At 32.9% G+C, this 13163-nt stretch overlaps 1 pseudogene; it reads right to left on the reverse strand.

Annotated features, from left to right (window-relative positions):
- Nucleotides 1-532: 532 nt before the first annotated feature.
- LOC150110207 (U2 spliceosomal RNA) lies at nt 533-645 on the reverse strand (annotated as a pseudogene).
- Between the last annotated feature and the right edge of the window lie 12518 nt (nt 646-13163).

The following is a 13163-nucleotide window of genomic DNA, read 5'->3' on the forward strand; positions in this document are numbered from 1 at the left end:
GTCAACTAAAGCATCAGCGATAGTGTCAAGCTGAAATGCTTTTTTAAGAGAATATCTGATAGTTAAGTCTCTATCAGGTTTTGCCATTTTTGTATTTTACTATTAAAAGAGGTAAGAACAGATACTACTTAAAGATTTAGTCTTGCTTTATATTAGGCATCTATAAAGATGGTAAGAACAGATACTACCTAAAGTGTGGGACAGTTTATACTTTATAATAAGAGGCAGTATAACTGTGGATGTTACGGTGGGGAGTGATGAGTTCTCACTTGGTCTAAGCCTGTAAACCTTTAGCCCTAACTGTACAAATCATACGGCCGCTGGTCTACATTGCGGGTGGAGCCTGCAGGCTATATATCTATATCCTCTAGCACGAATCGTGCAGAGGGGGGTAAAGGTTACAAGCTGGAAGACCAGTGCAATGTGAGAACTTCAAACACCTCTGGAAAAAACTAGTTTGACTTTACCCCAGTCCGGGGTTTTGGTCGTAGAGACCTTGTAGGAACTGTTAATTCACAGATACTACACTTTCTATTAGTCTACCAGCTTATAATATCATGTTTCCCAAAAGGGACCCATGCAGATATCAAAGCTGATAAGAACAGATACTACACTTTGATCTTAGCCAAAAGGCCGAGAAGCGATGGCATGCTAATTGCACCGCCACCCCTACAGATCGCAGTGAGGCTTCTGCACGGTTATCTTTAGGACCCGGGTCGGGGGCCTGTGGTGGCCGTATGATTTATACATTTAGGGCTAAAGGTTTACAGGCCTACACCCACAAGAACTAAAAGATCATCTTCATCATCTTCCTTATACCCTCTTTTACCTTGCGGTGTCGAGGGTCCATCGATCATCGGACCTCAATCCGTTTACAGGATAAGGTGGTCAGCCTTATGCCCCGGTGTATCCTTTGGCCTGTAGTGTTGAGTTCTCAAGGCCAGTTTGCCTGCTTTGCGGGATGAAAAACCCCCAGAATAAACTGGGGAAAAAACCCTGCTGTCCACGCCCAAGACTGGCTAACTTGGCTATGGCTGAGGAAGATCCTTCAGCTCCTCACGTCACCGACGGGAATCGAACCTAGGACACTCCTTCCCCAGGCATATGGTTGCGAAGCGCATAGCCACTAGGCTAACCGCGCGGACAAGAATGAAATGCGTGAGAGAAAAAACAAACAGAAAATGTATGATTCGATGACTTTTTTTCTATGAAATCTCAAAATGATTTTGGCTTTGACTTATAATACGAAGTGTGTTCGGCTCTGCTACCCGAAAGTGAATCTTATCGATAGGCGTACGATTTGAGAACTAAAAGATAAGATAATCTTACACGGTGCACTAAAACATAATTTTTATTTATAAAAAATAATTTTGAGAAATAAAAGGTGTATTGTAAAACTTAAGATTACTAGTAAATATTTAAAATAAAATAACAAATTTTAATCTACATATTTTTTATATTTTTATTAATTCGGATTTTTTATATTTCAGTTACATAAAAAATAAAAACAACAGCATATTATGGTGCTTTTTTTGGATTTATTCAACTTTTAAAAGCATTAACAACAATAACTAAAAGGAGCGAGTTGCATTCACAGTTGTCCAGATTTAGCCATAAATAAATAAAATAATGTGCTAACATGTTTAGAATTCCTTCTAAAAATCTATTGCAAATCGTAAGTATAACGACATAATAGAGTTTTGTAATAGAACTATAGAACTAGTCAAGCCACTAATCCAGAAAGAATCTGCCACGTGGACATCGAAAAACATGTCTGCAAGCAGTGGCAGCTGTCATTGAAAATTTACCTGCATACTACCGAAAGAGCCAGTTCGATGTCTGAAAAAAAAAAAAAAAACATGAAACGTAGAAAGACAACTTTCTGCACTATGGATAAAAATAAGACAGGAAATGTTACACGCTCAGCACAACTTGTTTCTTTTCCAACTGTTTGCTCAGGAAACAGCGAACCGTGAGGTATGCTCAGTGCGTCAAAGAACACAAATAAATTCCTTCTAGAACTTACAGTCTGTCAAATGAACTGAAAAAAAAAAAAAGTCGTAATACACTGTTTTCCAAAATTAATGCAAAACAAAAGAAAAAAAAGTTCTGAACAGAATAAAAGTAAGTGCTGCCATGTAATAAAAAAAAATAACACGTTTTCGATTTTTAATTCAAAATGTCTTTTTTAAGTTATGCACTATGAAAGTTCCGACTACATTTGATGCGATAAAAAAAAAAACGTTTCTACTCCTAAGTACACTCTCCACTAAAGAAAGTGTCCTTAGGAATAGAAATGCTCTTAAAGCGCAGTATCTGTTGCCTCTTTAGAGAATGATAAGTAGGGTATAAGTTATAGTCGTTGATGACACACTTCCCATTGTTCATTAATGAAATCTTCAAGTCCAGATCATGATCAAATTTAGATTAGCAGCTGATTCCTAAAGGCACTCTGAATCAAATAAATTAATGTTGTCTAACTCCCACATCTTGAAGTTGAACGAGAGAAGTAGAAAAACCTATCCTGAAGCTTGAGATAGTTATCAGAAGCAAGGTATGAGTGAATCTACTCGAACAGATACGACTTCCGGTTTCGTAATCACGAGAATTAGTGATCAGTTGTATAAAGTACTTTGAAGCCCATAACAGTGACTATTCGGCATGGAAGAGAAATTAAGACTAAGAGGAGAAGTAGAAACCATCAAGGATTCACACTTTCAATCCCTGATAGTGGAAGGATCCAGGAAAGTGAAGTTCAAAAAGCAATGCGAGCAAATGCAAGTATTTGCGTGATTCTGTAAGAAGATAATATGAGATGGATATAATGGAGTAGCTTTATAAAAAAAGTTGAATGCAAGGATTTAGGTATTTTGACTGACAGGGAATTTAAGTCCATGAATCATATTGGTAAGACAACTTGTAAAACGTAGAAGATTGTAGATTTTTTTAAAAAAAAAAAAACATTGTTTTGGAGAAAGGAATTAAAGATACCTTTGTACAACTCTTTCGTCAGGCCAATATATGGGATAACAAAAAAGTCTAGTGTATCGCCAATGAATTACGAAGTGTGTAGAGGAAGCGTATCTTGATAGTTATGAGAATATGTTGATTAATTGTAATTTGACGAATTTATCCAACAGGAGACGGATATGTCATTTAACTGAAGTTCACAAGTTCATGAGAGATAGCAAGAGTTAGCTGTACTTGACTCAACCAGGCTATACTGCATAATAAAAAGATTGTGAAGAGGAATTAGTATCAAAGACAGCAATCTTAGATATGCTGATGATATCATTCTAATAGCAGAAAACAGAAACAAATTAATCAAATTATTGCAGCTATTAATTGAAGAAGGTAAAGAATTTGGATTAGATATAAATGCAAAAAAGACCAAATTTATGAAAATATCAAAGGAAAGCAGATCCGAGCCAGAAATATTCATAAACAATATGAAAATTGAACATACAACAGAATACAAATATTTAGGCACCTACTTTACTGCAGATGGAAAGCAAGATAAAGAAATACAAATAAGAACAGTCATAGCTAAAGATGCCTTCTTGAAAAATGAAGATCTGCTCAGAAGTTCTGTGGGTATCGAGACAAAGAAAAGAATGATAAGAACATTAGTGCGGCCAATTTTCACATATGGAAGTGAAACCTGGATATTCAAGAAGATCGTAAGGCAACAGATAATGGCCTTTGAAATGCGGTGCTATAGAAGAGCTCTGAAAATCCCATGGACAGAACATGTGACAAATACAGATGCCCTACAAAGAAGGAGAACACAGAGATCTTTATTACAGGAAATGATCCAGAGAAAGATGAGATTGGTGGGACATGTAATGAGAGGTTCAGCAGGACAGAGGATACTAACAGTTTTAGAAGGAAAAATTATGGGAAAGGGATCAAGAGGCAAAAAACGAAGGACGTGGCTTGAAAATATAATATCATGCACGGGATCACATGGCTATGTAGAAACAAAAAGGAAAGCCAGTAACAGAGAGAACTGGAAGGACATGGTGCTGCACCCTCTCACTGAGGAAACTACATGAAGAAAAAGAAGAAGAGGTGGCTAAAAATAAATATACGAAGTTCATATTTTTACTGTTTTACTGTTAGAGCAGAAAATATGTGGATTGGCGTTCAGCAATGGGTTAGAGAAGCTGACTCAGCTGTAGGAAAGAATAAGATAGGTATTATGGCTGGAGAATGCGTTAATTAAACTTTATATATAATGATTATTTAATTTGGTAGTGTCGAATATTGTCAGTACTGTTATGTGTTTGTATATCAATATGGATGAGAAAAAGAAATAATAATAATAAGTGAAAAACGAATATGAAACAGTGAAGCAAACGAAGAAAATACGGCATGAAGTGAATGTAGACGAGTGATGAATTTTAAAGTTAAATTGTTGACACTCCTGTAAGATTCTATAATCTATGAGTGGGTTATTTTATTTTCTATCAATGGGTTATTTGCTATTCATTTATTTGTAAACTCAGCCAAGTTTTGATGCTTGCCTATCAGTTAATAGATGACTAGACTCCTCCATCTTACATATTTTTGCAACAAACATCATCTAGAGGAAAGTGAGATATCTATAACACAATAAATTAAAATACAAAACACAGAATTTAAAAAAAATTAAGAAGTCAAAATAAAATCCAAACTAAATTAATGAAAAACGGATTCATTGCAATCAAGCGCAGAAAAAGTCGCGCGATCAATAATACATACACCCTTATCATAATCAATGCAATATATACATATTTAAAACACCTACATGATCATTTGTATATTGTAGACTGGAGATCAAAACTCCGGTCTTTTGTATAGATGATTTAAAAGTTTGGGTTCAAAATGTATAACCTTCCTCAGGAAAACAAGGCATTCCATTAGGATGCACTTTAAGAGAGAGAGAGAGAGAGAGAGAGAGAGAGATGAAGAATAACGTACTTTTTTTATCATTGCATCTTAATATGAATAAAATGTAATACGATTATGCACAGGATGCGTTCCTAGAGTTTTGCTTCAATTTTAAGTTATTTTTATATTAATTTACAAAATATACCTAACACATATACATACGTATATAGAAATACAAAGTTTATTTTTGTGCTGTCGAAGATTCTGGCTCTTCTGAAATTCTTGATTTTTTGTGATGAAGGCGTCTAGTTTCATTTGTGGTTTTCTTTTACTCTCATTAAGCATATTTTTTTTTAAATCTATCGGACCAACCTCTGCTAGCTACATAGTTTTCGCTAATATCCTTTCTTTGTTTTTGAATATGATTAAAAATACTTCTGGCCTTTTCCATGATTATGGCCTGACTTAATGGCAAGTTGCGCTCGGTTTCATCATCAATTCAAGTGGAAAAAAGTTTTTCTCCATTTCCTCTAAAACATTGCTGCTTCTGGATCGGGTTACCTTTGTTGCAGAAGACGTTGTGGTTGCTCAACACTTAATTTTGTCCTTGTTTTTGGAAATCGTTCGTATAGTAGAAGTAGACAAATTTAAAGTGGCTGCAATGTCAACTTGACGTTCACCTTTTTTCTAATCGCCTCAGCAAATGCATTTTAATGTCGAGCGAAATGTTTTTCGTATCAGTTTTGTTTTATCATCTTTGCACATTTTGAATCATTTAAAAAATGATAGTAATGATTAATTACAGCGTTACAGCGAATCGTCGCCTTTCGCTGATTCATTCGGGTTCGGGAATAATTGTATTATATACGAATCAAGGGAAATACAGCGACTAATTAAATCAGCGTAAATTTAGCGCTTTTAAGGCTTCGAGTAGAACCGCGTTATATCGAATCATGGAACATTTAGAGCTTTTTTTAGGGTTCGAAAAAAAAAACGCGTCTTTGCGAATCAGCGTTAATCGGGATAGCGTTAAACGGGGTCTTATTGTAGGTTCAATTCTACTTGAATATGGGGAGCCAAGCGCTTGCCTTCTTTTAGGCAATCTAATAGGCTTCATTGTGGTTAATTTATCGAAGTTCAATTATTTAAAATTCAGTCAAAAATTTAATCATTTAAAATTAAATTCAATATTTCAATAATTCTTTTAAACAGCTGTTTGTGGAAAATTGTGTTTATTTTTTTTCCAAGTCCAAAGAAACTGTTTTGTTGAGTTAGTGAAATCCTTCCTCGAATATCACTGCATTGAGATTAAGAATATTGAAAGATAGCATTATTTTATTCACCGAGTTCACACGGTTCATAGTTTATTATACGTTCAACCTATACTTACTAGGTTTAAATGTTTCTCTTGAATTACACTCTCGATTTATCGTCTTCGGTGCATTAAGATGGTAAATGGCTTTATTGATTCGTCTTTTTATGACTTGTTTTCCATTTTCACTGTTTAGATGGATGCAGTTCGCTTTTCGAATGCACTGATTTGGCAGTTCAAATTGTCAAAAGGATTTCTTTTATAACAGCTATTATTTTAACGAGAAATCCTTTTTGTAGCAAACGTCACATTTATTATAACAGTCGTAAATAAGTTTGGTGAGACCTGTAGAATATCATTTCGCATGGATTTTAAAGGGATCGCGAATAAAAAAAAAAATATTCTTCAGCCTTATGATTTATTATTAAATAGAACTTATTAAATATGCAGACACCCTTATTCCAAGTTGGAATAAGGCAATTATCATCTCAATATATAAAAAATATTAACTTCAAAACGTAAATTATTTGTAGAAGATAAACTTTGTGAAGAACAAAATGGCTTCCGGAAAGGACGACCCTTTTATTGACCAAGCTTCTACTTTAAAAATCTTAATGGAAAAGCATTGTGAATTCAATACAGAAACACACTTAGCATTTGTAAACGACCAGAAAGACTATGACAGAGTCTTCAAGAACAAACTGTATACCATACTCAAGAATCTAAACATTCCAAGTCATCTGCTTGCAGCGGCAACTAGCATGTATCAAAACAACCAAATAGCTATAAGAATCAATGAAAAAGTTACAGAATGGAGATCAATAAACAGAAGAGTCCGTTAAGGATGACCAATGTCACCACTCTTATTTAATCTGTATAGATGAAATAGTAAAGAAATAGAGGATCGCTATTTCTTTACTCCTTACTATTTATCGAGATCAATATATTCTTTAAACATAATTACTAAAGAATTTGGAATGCAAATATCAATAGACATCACAAAAATCATGTCTGTTAAAGAACCATCTCCAGTCGGAAGTAAAATCATGACTGAAAATAAATTTTTAGAACAAATTAACTGCTTCAAATACCTTGGATATCCTTTATCATATACAAACGAAGCTGACGTTGACATCAAAATTTCAAACTTTCTACAAGAAGAAGAGTTTATAAAGTTTTACCAAGACCTTTTCTACTGTACGAAAGTGAATTTTGGACTATAAAAACTGCAGAAAAAAAAAAAGAAACTATAGAAATGAAATATGAAATTCCTACAAAGGACAGCAGGCTATAACCTCTGGGACAAAAAAAAAAAAAGAAGAAGCATAGAAATTCGTAAAGAACTAAAAGTAGCCTCATTATTGGACAAAGTACACGAATACCGAAAGAAGTGGATTGAACATGTTGAAAAAAAATGAACATTTCAAGACTACCCAAAAAGATACTTCGATATCACCCGATTGGAGGACATAGAAGGCAAGGACGACCAAGGAAAAGATAGAATGAAGAGGCAACTGGACCTAAATCCCTGAAAAGATGATGATGACGATAATAATTTATTATTATTATATAATTTATTATTACGAGGAATATTTCAATGTTTTTTAATTCTCTCTTTTGTTTTACACTTTTGCGCCGACCAACACCGTATCATGCAGCAGGTTTTCGAAACCAGATCCGACCAAATGCGTTACTTAATCCTTATTCTCGTAATCTTCTATGTGTGTACATTGCGTGTGTTCATCTAGCCGGTTTGCTTGTTTTGCTGGTTGAAAAACCCCGACTTTCTGAGAGACCCCCCCCCCAAAAAAAAACCTCGATTTAAGACCGGTTAACTCACCATCCTTTGAAAAGCCCTGATAAAAGTTTATCGCATTGTAGACGCCATTCGAACCCAAATCTTTCCCACCAAAGAGTATCGTCGAAATAGACTGAGCTACAGAGACATAATTTTTAATGCGTTCCTAAATAATACCTTGAACCTTAAAAGTTTTCGTTGACATATAAATAAGTTATGATGTGTGAATTTTATTATTATTATTATTATTATTATTATTAAACTCTATACGATCCAGGCTCGTGTACACACCCGTGCATCTTATTCTAGATTTTATCACTAGGAGAGGTCTAAAATCTCCTCGTATGTAATAGTGCATTTTTAGGCATAACAAACGCAAAAAAAAACGTGTTTCTTCTTATTGGGACTTAGAAACACAGCACAACTGAATAATCTTTTTATTAAGATGAATAAAATATAAATAACTAATAAGAATAATGCATTTAATTGAATAAAAGACAAACTTCTAATCTAACAGAAAGTTAATTCGAAAATAAATAATATTTTATTTAAACTGAAAATAATTTAATTTCTTGGAATAAAAATAAAAATATATATATATATATATTTATTGAAAGAAAATTATCTTCTGTTCAGAATTTCAGTAGTTTAAATTATATCTTTTTCTATTTCATGTTAATCTTCCTTCCAACATTCAGAATGTGCAGAGTATTTCTTGACGTCCTTTGTTTGTAGACACATTAAGATGTTTAAAATTTAAAAAAAACATTCTCCAGCTTAATTTACATTTTAAATTTAAAAAAAGCCACATATACATTGAAGTTGGAAAGAATAATTAAATACAGTTAAAGAATCTAAAAATATACTTTGCACAGAACGTTAACAGATGATGAAGATGCATTTCTTAAAAGTGAATCGACACTACTTTAAGTAGAAGTTATGGGATATTTTGGAATAAGTCTCACTGCATGGTGAAAAGCAATAAACAGGCGTGTGTGTATGTGTGTGTTCAGTTCTGCAGTGCTATCCAATAGATTTTTAATGGCAATTCATCTGCTTCACTTACCGAAACCCAAAAACTATTAAAAGATAGCGATAGCTTAATATCCTATAGCACACGTTATGTGTGAAATATCAAAAATACGCCGCTGACTTAAGTGCTTTTAGTAAGCTTTAACATAAACAAATAGAATAAACAACAATACTTATAATATCCATTATTTTCTATTATCTTTTCTTTCAAAAGCGTTTTTATTCTTATTACTGGAATGTGCTAAAAGTCAATTGAAAACATTTTGCATGCTAATACTAATGGATTATTTATATCACTAAAATGTAAATAATACTTATAAAGATAATAATCCTTAAAGTGCTTTTTTATGTTAGCAGTAATGCTCGAAAAGAAAATCGATGTTATTACCGAAAATATAGCTGTTTGAATGAATAACCAATAGCTATGCTTTCATCTACAACGATTAAATACACAGATATGAAGTGGCGCCATCTAGTGTTAAAATAAAATAAATACATAAATAAATAATTAAGAACGCATATCACCAATTTTATAATAATTTTTCGTATGCTTAAATTAATAGTGTTGTTTTAATGCTAAACTTTTCTATCTAGAAATTTAGAAAAATGATGTGTGCAAATATATCTTAATAAATTCTAATATTCATAAAATTTTAGACTTATATCCTGATAATTTAGTATTCGAAAGAGGGTAAACTTCGTTTTAATCACTACGCCCTCTATAATAGATTCAGTGTACTTAGCCCAATGATTACGAAAATTTCGTATTAATTTATGTTTTAGTAAGACACATTTTCTAAACGTTCTTCTTTAGAGAAATATGCAATACGAAGGGAAATTGTTTACATTAATAAAAATGCAGCACATATACTGAACTCCCAAACGCGGTAATAATACAAAATCACTCATTGCCAAGACGTGAGAAATAACAATGATGGAAAGCGTAGAATTAAAAATGAAATCTTTAAATTTAATTAAAGTTTCTGTTTGAAGGATATTGCCAGAAGCCTAGCGTGTGATTATTTTTCTTACGCTCAATGTTAAGTGACTGATCCCTTGAATAATTACAAGAAGAGATTATGAGCTTACAATGGAATCAAAGAAGGTACTGCGTGTTGAGCACGTAGGGGAAAAATAGTCAGGCATTCTAAGCCTCGTGTAGTTAGCTGTTGTCACACGTCGAAAAGGTATTCACGATACTCCCGCTGGGAAGGGCAAACTTAACTCGACACGAAGAATTTATGTTATAGGATTACAAAACAGACAGAAAAATAAAGTAGTCTTCAGCAAGGCACACAAATTTTGAAATCTTTATTTTATAATTCCCTTCATTCATTTTAGTTTGGTTTGCATTAAGGTCAGCCAGATACATTTATCTTTTAGAACAATTACTCATTATAATTTCTTTTTTTAAGATTAATAACAGGCATTAAATTCTTAAATTTCAATTATGGTACTTACGGTATAAAAAACTTTTGCCAGAAGATATTACGTTTCTTTCATTTTGAGATACTTTTAGTTCAAAGTACGTATTGATTTTTTTTTGTCTCATATTTTTATGAGTATTTCTCATTTCTTTATTTATAAGCTAAACCTGCAATTTCATCTACAACCAGCTAAATTAGCCTTACTTAAAAAGATAAATTAACTGAATAGTAAAAATTTCGTTAAAAATGAATCCGATTTTAACAATTTAATTCCACTAAAAATATCAAATATTTTAGCTTTGCTTAGCGTTACTGTGATATACTTTTCCATATTACTGAAATAGAAGAAATAATAGCGCCAGAGAGAGAGAGAGAGAGAGAGAGAGAGAGAGAGAGATTAATATGGACATATAGATGGCGGCTCGTGGCTCGAAATCGTGGGGGTGCTGCAACTTTCGGAATATACATACACACTATAAGTACAGTGTATACGTGTTTGGATAAAATATCAAAATTATGGTAAAAATTAAAAAAAAAAATTAAACATGAAAAACTATTGTTTATTATCGATAAAATTATACAGTTTGATATAATTCAAAATTACTTAAAAATTCTGGGGTCATCATTGTCAATAATCCCAATAATTTTCTAAAATAAAAACTATAACAAATGTTATGTCTTTAATTGTAATGTCCAAATATTTAAAGAGAAGGAGTAAACACAATAAGCACTACGAACACTCTACTACTGGCGCAAACTGCATATAAACAACAGCGGAACTGCGCGACGGACAGTGCCGCATTACGCCAATAGCTCGCATCTCACTATGACGTGCATATGCTTTTGCGAGTAGCAATATGACACTGTGGTAAACGTAGTACTGCTAGCGTCCTTCGCCCTCCTAAGTGCTACAAGATGGATTTTTATTATTTTTTATACGAAATAAGAGAATTGTATAGGATTGTTGATTTTAAAATTAAATACTACAAGCAAATATAAATAAATTAATAAATATATTTATATATCGAGAAAAATTGGGGGTGCTGCAGTTCCGCAGTGCTCATGCACGAGCTATCCTTGGACATATATATATATATATATTGAGAGAAATTGATATGGGAATACAGAGAAAGAGATAAACTTTATCTCTTTCATATTTAAGTACGTTCATTCACCCAAGAAATTTGTTCAAAATTGCTTCTAATCTCTTTAAGTCTGAAAAACTGTAATTTGCTTGAAGCATAATTTTTAAACTAAACTTTCGCTACTCTTAAGAAGTTTAGCAACATTGCCTGCCTAACGCTGATACATAACATTTTTTCCGGTTATCTCGTTAAAATGAGAAATATCTTCGTCTAAATAGAAATGACCAGCATGTGATGTGTATAAAGCGAACAACTTAAAAATGTTTTCTGCACACGTTGGTATGACTTATCGACTGACAAAGAAATGTGGCATTCTCCATATACTATAAAAGCATCTTCTCCGTTCTTCATCTCACTTCGAAACTCACACACACACACACATATTTGCCTTCAACTTATCCATTGCTCCACTATTGTAACCCAAAGTGTTTTTCAATCTTTGTTATTACTGCGTTCAAGTCATTTGGGAACTCAGTAATTCGGATCAAGTAAAGGATTTCGCTGAATACCACTCGAAAACATCTTAAAGAGAAAATGTACCCACAGTAAATGCGTCTGAAAACCTCCTGCTGCATAAATCAAAGTAGGAAATAAAGAGTAGCAAATGCTTTTCACTTGCCTTTCGCTGTCTCGTTTTATTGATTTCATCCTATGGGTATCCATTTTGATTGAAGTTCCCTTTACACATAGAAAATACAGCGTATATTGAACAAGAAGACAAAGTATACTGTATATATGTAAACAGGTATGATTCAATTTCCCAAAACATGTTACAATGGAGAGATATCGATGATACATGTAGAAAATCTACCTGCAAGAGTAAAAAAACATGTAACCAGAATAAAAGTTATTAACTCAGAGATATTCCAGTTTGTGTATCGCAAACCATCATTAGTGTAATAAAGAAGGGGAAAAAAATGAAAAATTCAAATTCAAAAAATGAAAATTAAGTGCTTCAACAATTATTATCTCTTTGTATGTAGTAATATGTGCATGCCAGCTTGTGAACTATAACACCATTAATATGATAAACGCATTAATACAGTTGCTGATAACAATTTCTCCTATTTTGTTCATATAGGCAGTCTATTACTGCGGCCAGGATTAGAAGAACCTCAGGACTTTCAAAAAGCGTTCAAATTTGAACATTCTTTTTTTTTTTTCTTTTTTTTTTTTAAGGCAGCAACTTTGTATCGTTCCAAAGAATCCTACACCTACCTTAATACCATGATGTGCAATTCTAGACTTATAACCAAGTATAATGAATATAAGATTGGTGTCCTGAGGTATATTAATCAATTGAGAGTTGCAGGTACATGAAATTTGATAAACACTAAGCAACATTAAGCGAGAAATCTTATCTTTAGGCAATGATGCCAGTAGGCGGATTCGAATATTTGACTGATATCAAGAACGTTGAAATGTCTTGATAACGCATTTCGATTGCCCTTTATATGTAATAGGTATCTTGCGAAGTTCATCTTTTATGGTAGAATTTTCATAATCAAGAAATAGTTGATTTTTTTTCTGTGATTTTTTGGATTGTCGCCATTAAGATTGTTGAAACTTGATATTTC

The sequence above is a fragment of the Typopeltis vanoorti genome, chromosome 1 (assembly GCF_054136105.1).
Source record: "Typopeltis vanoorti isolate ZY-2024b chromosome 1, IOZ_Tvanoo_1.0, whole genome shotgun sequence".
Taxonomy (NCBI): Eukaryota; Metazoa; Arthropoda; class Arachnida; order Uropygi; family Thelyphonidae; genus Typopeltis; species Typopeltis vanoorti.